The following is a 7,505-nucleotide window of genomic DNA, read 5'->3' as shown; positions in this document are numbered from 1 at the left end:
ATTATGGATAGAAAGTGAACCTTAGCAAAGAGCTTGCAGTAATTTTTTGGGAGAAATTAACAGCAAATATCCCAAAAGCGATAGAATTGATGTTATAAAGAGAGCTGATTGGATCTTGCCTCGAATTGTAGGGAAAAAACCATATCTGGAGTTTGTACATTTTATACAGATGCCAACAAACAAGGAAAGGCAGGTTACAAATCAGAAAATTTAAGTAAAGTGGTTCAAAGTCCTTATAATTCAGTTCAAAAATCAGAATTGTATGCTATTCTGTTGGTATTAATGGATTTTTCAGAACCTCTCAATATAGTAACTGACTCTAAGTATGCTGAAAGAGCAGTATTACATATTGAGACTGCAGAATTTATCCCTGATGCTTCAGAATTAACTTCACTATTTATTCAATTACCAGATACAATCAGGAAAAGGAGTCATCCTTTATATATAAACTCACATCCGATCCCATACTGGTCTGCCAGGCCCTCTAGCACAAGGCAATGATGAGATTGATAAATTATTGATAGGAAATGTGCTGGAGGCCTCAGAATTTCATAAAAAACATCATGTCAATAGTAAAGGTTTGAAAAAGGATTTTTTCCATAACCTGGCAACAAGCCAAAGAAATAGTAAAGAAATGTCCTACTTGTTCCTTCTACAACCAAATGCCATTACCAGCAGGATGTAACCCAAAAGGTACTCAAAGGAATGAAATCTGGCAGATGGACGTGTTTCACTTTGCAGAATTTGGAAAATTGAAATATGTACACCATACCATTGATACTTATTCAGGATTTCAATGGGCAACTGCTTTGAGTTCTGAAAAAGCTGATTCTGTAATCACTCATTTGCTAGAAGTTATGGCCATCATGGGTATACCTGCACAAATCAAAACTGACAATGCATATTACAAGCATACCACATAATCCTACAGGTCAAGCAGTTATAGAAAGATCAACAGAACTCTAAAGGATATGCTAAATAAACAGAAAGGGGTAATAAAAACCCCGAGAAATAGACTGCATAATGCTCTATTAACTTTGAATTTTCTTAATGCCAATGAGAAAGGAACAACAGCTGCAGAGAGACATTGGATAATAGAAAAAAACTACAGAAGTAAATCAGCCTATGTACTTTAAGGATGTGCTGACCTCAGAATGGAAACCAGGGTATGTGTTACATTGGGGACGAGGTTTTGCTTTTGTTTCTACAGGAGAAGATAACCTGTGGGTACCATCAAAATTGATAAAGGTTCGATTTGAACAAGAGAAACCTCTTAATTAGAGGAGGTGATAGTTCATCAACCAGCATGAACATCCAATTTAAACTAACTTATACCAGTAACACATGCCTTTTCATTTAATCAGATAATAACTTGCCAAAAAGGAGCATCCCCAAAATTAGTCTTGCGGAAAGGTTTTTGATTTTGTCTTTTAGGAGAACGAAGGTTAAGGAATCTGAAGAACACTGGACAAATGAGACAACTGAAGAAAAGGGACAAATCATTTATCCTAGGAAACAGAGTGAAACGGTGTATGGGTATATATTATCTAAAAAATTTTATGTCTTCCTTCCACACCTGCGATGGTGTCACCCATGTGACAAATGCCGATCTGGTGGTCTCACGAGGAAGGGGGGCACCTGTCTCTCGAGGCTAGGCCCCCAGTGGTCCCCTGACAATCAGCCCGAACAATGGTTCCTGGATACATTGTTCCCTAAAGACCACCCTTCCGTGGATGGTTGGCAAGACTCCTGCTTCTTTCTTCTTTCCTGACAATAACAACCTCCTTGTGCCTGGACTCCCGTAGATACTCGCTTGACGTACCTGATAACTCCTCAACTGTTACACCGGCACCGCCCCCAGTGATTCAAGCCCTTGGGCAGATAACACAAAAAACCCCTACTTCAGTGGGGGCACTCATGGATGGATTAGAAAAGAAAGAGCTAATGATTCAGGTTCCCACAGATTCTAAGGAAAAAAATGTAAAAGTAAAAAGATTGTTAGGTAACCCTCACTCAGCTCATGCAAACTCACAAGAAAGAAGACTTAGGAAACTGGCAACTCCCACAAGAATGGTTGGAAAGTACATTCAATACCATATTAATGGGAAATAGTGGACACCCCCTCATTGAAATCCCAGAAGTAGAAATTACTTAGATCCACCCCCTTTTACAGGGGCTTATGACTATGAAGGGAATCAGTTGGGTAAATCATGGGGGAAAAGAATTTTGTGGAATCAGTTGCCTTTTATGGAAAGGCTGGTTAGAAGCAGAAAGGTATGGTGTACATATGATAGGCAGACAAGGTCAGCTATATTGAGGGGTATAGCACCTGTGCTAAAGAGGTGGGCTAAGGCTCTTGGTGAGGACTTTGTAACTGTCTTTAATAAATTACTAAAAATGGATCACTAGTTATTGAGTACGTGATCTGGCTCTTAGGGTTTAGGCCACAGCATGTCTCTGCCTGAAAGGATTAATCATTCTGAAAACCACATTGTGTGACCACAAAAGATTGCATCTATTCTTTTCCTTTTGCCCCTGGACTTAGTTCCTTGTTAAGATTGTACAAAATCTCAGCCTGATGTTCAGTAAATTTCTAGCAGTTGCACAGCATACTCTGTGTCTGTCTGTCATCACTGAATCCCAATTATCCTGAGCACCTTCACCCTGTTCTCCCTCGGTCTGATGGCCCTACTGAGACCCAGTCTGTGGCTGGTGGTGCCCGAACAGGGACGTGAAGGACAGGTAATTTTCTCTCTTCTTTCTCTCTTTCCATAATTATTGATCGGCTCCTGCCAGGGATCTGCAGTCCCACCGGTAAAGGCTCACCGGTTACGTGCAGGTAATCAGAGGTAAGCATGGGACAACATCTTTCTAAGGAAGACAAGTTATTTGCATCAGTGATCAGACACATGTTAACAGACAGGGGCCTGAAGGTTTCTGACAGTGCTCTATCAGAATTTTTAACTTTTGTTAAAGAGGTTTGTCCCTGGTTCCCCGAGGAAAGCAGTCTGACACTGACGAAATAGAGGAAAGTGGGAAAGGCCATGCATCAATATACAAAAAAAAAAAAAGATTAAAAAAAATTACCGGCATGTGCCTACCCCTTAAGGTTACAGATAAGGGAAATACTTTCCCGTACCTCTGACTTGGAAGGACTAGAGAAAAAAACACCATCACTAAAGGGCTCTAATAATAAGGAGCAAAAGCCTTCATCCTCATACGGCACACTTACAGTGACTAACACCCCCCAAAAGAAAGAAAAACCAGTGATAGGGGCAGGTCTTGAAGATAGTGATGATGATTGGGACTTAGCTGACGAAATGACAAAACAAAACCTAGAAGATGATTTCCGTGATCATCATTGTCCCCCTATGACAACCTTTCCTATCAAACACCGAGGGGAAAAACCTGTGCCTGCAGTTAGGAAATGTCCTCCTATGCCACCTGTAGGCTTTCGAGGAGCCATGGATGAGACAAGGAGAGCAGGGGATACTACATTTGCTTTCCCTTTGGCAGAGATGCTTGATGATAAAACCCCTCAATGGGAACACTTGCCACTTAAGACTTTAAAGGAGCTACAAGCTGTGGTTAAATCTGTTGGTCCATCAACTCCTTATACTATACAGGTAGTAGATATGGTGGCCAGCCTTTGGCTGATGCCATATGACTGACATCAGACAGCCAGAGCCACATTATCCCCGGGGGATTATATTCTCTGGAGAACTGATTATGAGGACAGATCTAAAGAGACAATCATTACTATGTCCAAGAAAAAGGGGACTAAACCTACCCTAGACATGCTTCTAGGAACAGGAAATTATGCTACCCCTCAGTCTCAGACTGCTCTCCCCAAAGATGTTTTAGAAGCTGTGACCACTAATGCAGTCACCGCTTGGAGAAGGATACCTCCTCCAGGGACCAAGTGAACTGTATTATCTGGGATTATACAAGGAAATGAGGAAACATATCAGGCATTTATTTCTCACCTTGAGGAAGCTATCCATAGGATGCTTCCCCCATCTGAAGGGATGGATATGCTTCTAAAACAACTGGCTTGGGAAAATGCCAATACCTTATGTAAAGATCTGATTAGGCCTATCAGAAAAACTGGGTCATTACAGGATTACATAAAAACATGTATGGATGCCTCACCAGCCATAGTGCAAGGAATAGCCTACGCTGCAGCCATGAAAGGTCAGAGATTCAGTGCCTATGTAAAGAAAGTGTTTGGGGGAGGTAATGATGATGAGTCCCCAACATACTATAAGTGTGAAAAATCAGGGCATATACAGAAAGAATGCCCTTCTACACGGAAAAAAACTTCCCGGCCTCCTCTGGGGATTTGCCCTCGTTGTAGAAAAGGAAAACATTGGAGAAATCAGTGCAAGTCAAAATTCACTAAAGAGGGGGTTCCCCTAAAAGAGGAACCTCAGTCAAAAAACTAGGCAAGGGGCTTCCCCTTAGCCCCAAACTCAAAGAGGGGAAGTTGGAGGACAGGGAGCTAAATCCTATACAACAAGACAAACAAGCTTTAAATCCTCAAGCCCCAGATTTTACAATTTATGATCTGCCACAAGGAACCCCGGGGAGTGCAGGATTGGATCTGAGCTGTAGGGAGGATGTACTCTTGTCCCTCTAGGACGGAGTTGCAGTCATATCTACTGGAATAGTGGGAACCCTGCCACCTCAAACAGTAGGGCTAATATTAGGAAGGAGCTCTAACACAGCCACAAATTTTGAGGTCTTACCAGTGGTTCTTGATGCAGATACAATGAGTGACATTAAAGTCATGATAAGACCATTAAAGGAGACCATACAGTTACATAAGGGACAGAGAATAGCTCAGATTGTGCTATTACCTTATGTAAATCTGCCTGCTCCAATCATGAAAGGAGACAGAGGCCAGGGTCAATTTAGATCTACTGATTCTAATGAATTGGTGGCTTGGGTCCAAAGCCTAGGCAATAGACCCTTTAAAGTGATACAGCTAGAAGGAAAACCCGTTCGGGGCCTTCTGGACACTAGAGCTGACAAAACCTGTATAACAAAAAAAGATTGGCCTTCCTCATGGCCTATACATAAAACAGGATCCTCTCTTATGGGGCTAGGAATGGCCTCGGGGGTTATGCAAAGCTCAAAAGCATTAAAATGAAAGACAGACAATAAAGAAGACATGATACAGTCTTATGTGCTGCCCTCCTTACCTTTCACCTTGTGGGGTAGAGACTTAATAAAATCCTTGGATATCCAATTGGTATCAGTAGACTCAGAGACTGATCAGCATTTTTCATAGGGGCCACTGCGAGTACCATTTATATAGATCCTATAAAATAAAAGTCTGACCAACCTGTGTGGGTCAGTCAGTGGCCCCTTACACAAGAAAATATACGGGCACTAGAACAGCTAGTAACAAAACAGTTAGAAAAGGGGCATATAGAAGAGTCCAATAGCCCATGGAATGCTCCTGTTTTTGTCATAAAAAAGAAGTAAAAAAAATGGAGATTATTACAGGATTTGAGAGCTGTTAACGTCACTATGGAAGATATGGGAGCCCTGCAACCTGGTCTGCCATCTCCTGTGGCAGTACCGAAGGACTGACATATCGTAGTCATTGACTGACAAGATTGTTTCTTTACAATTAAGTTACAGCCACAAGATTGTCAGAGATTTGCTTTTAGTATACCATCAGTTAATTTTAAGAGACCTTATAGATGCTTTCACTGAAAAGTCTTACTCCAAGAAATGAAAAACAGTCCTTCATTGTGCCAAAAATTCATGGATATGGCTCTCTTGCCTATCAGGAAGTCTTACCCTGAAACATATATTATCCATTATATGGATGATATACTGCTAGCCCATGAAAGAAAACAAAAAATAAAAAAAAAATGCTCGAGGTAACCATTTGCAGTCTCACCACTTATGGGCTTATAGTAGCCCCCCCCCAAAAAAAATTCAGAAGAACAGACCTCTGGGTTATTTGGGCCAATGGATACATGATAATTATATTACTACTCAAAAGGCTTCCATCAGGGTGGATAAATTAAAAACCCTAAATGATTTTCAAAAGTTCCTAGAATATATTCATCGGGTAAAAAATTATTTGGATGTTACTACTGGCCAACTAAGTCCTCTATATCAAATATTGCGAGGGAATACCCATCCTTGATCAAGTAAAAGTCTTAATTCTGCAACATTAGAGGCCCTACAAATAATAGAGGGAGCTTTAAAAAAAAAAACAAAAAATGATTGGATTATAACAGGCCTTGGGATTTATTGATTTTTGCCACCAATTATACTCCAACAGCCTGTCCTTGGCAGGCTGACATATTAGAATGGATACATCTTCCTCACACACAAAAGAAAATTTTAGCCTCTTACCCATTTTTTTAATTTAATTTTTTTTATTTTTATTTTGCAATACAATTCAGTTCTACATATCAGCCACAGATTCCCTTGTTCTCCCCCCTCCCGCCTCCCTCACCTTCCCCCCAGCTCCCCCCCCATTCCCACCTCCTCCAGGGCAAAGACTTCCCTGCGGACTGAGATCAACCTGGTAGACTCAGTCCAGGTAGGTCCAGTCCCCTCCTCCCAGGCCGAGCCAAGCGATCCTGCATAGGCCCCAGGTTTCAAACAGCCAACTCTTGCAATGAGCACAGGACCCGGTCCCACTGCCTGGATGCCTCCCAAACAGATCAAGCCAATCAACTGTCTCACCCATTCAGAGGGCCTGATCCAGTTGGTGACCCCTCAGCCATTGGTTCATAGTTCATGTGTTTCCATTTGTTTGGCTATTTGTCCCTGTACTTTATCCAACCTTGGTCTCAACAATTCTTGCTCATATAAACCCTTCTCTTTCTCACTAATTGGACTCCCAGAGCTCCACCTGGGGCCTAGCCATGGATCTCTGCATCCAGATCCCTCAGTAGTTGGATGGGGTTTCTAGCACGACAATTAGGGTGTTTGGCCATCCCATCACCAGAGTAGGTCAGTTCAGGCTGTATCTCAACCATTGCCAGCAGTCTGTTGTGGGGATATCTTTGTGGATTTCTGTGGACCTCTCTAGCACTTTGCTTCTTCCTATTCTCATGTGGTCTTCATTTACCATGGTCTCCTATTCCTTGTTCTCCCTCTCTGTTCTTGATCCAGCTGGGATCTCCTGCTCCCCCAAGCTCTCTTTCCCTCGACCCTCATCCTTCACTACCCCCACTCATGTCCAGGCTGTTCACGTAGATCTCTTCCATTTCTCTGTCATTGGGTGATCTCCGTGTCTTTCTTGGGGTCCTGTTTTCCAGGTAGCCTCCCTGGTGATGTGAGTAGCAGTCCAGTCATCCTTGTTCCACATCTAGTATCCTCCTATGAGTGAGTACATACCATGTTTGTCTTTCTGAGTCTGGGTTACCTCACTCAGGATGACTTTTTCTAGATCCATCCATTTGTCTGCAAACCTCATGATGTCATTGTTTTTCTCTGCTGAGTAGTATTCCATTGTGTATATGTACCACATT

Source organism: Peromyscus californicus, unplaced genomic scaffold, assembly GCF_007827085.1.
Source record: "Peromyscus californicus insignis strain IS unplaced genomic scaffold, ASM782708v3 Scaffold_4__1_contigs__length_199733344, whole genome shotgun sequence".
Taxonomy (NCBI): Eukaryota; Metazoa; Chordata; class Mammalia; order Rodentia; family Cricetidae; genus Peromyscus; species Peromyscus californicus.
The sequence above is the reverse complement of the archived record's forward strand: the minus strand, read 5'-3'. Positions refer to the sequence as shown.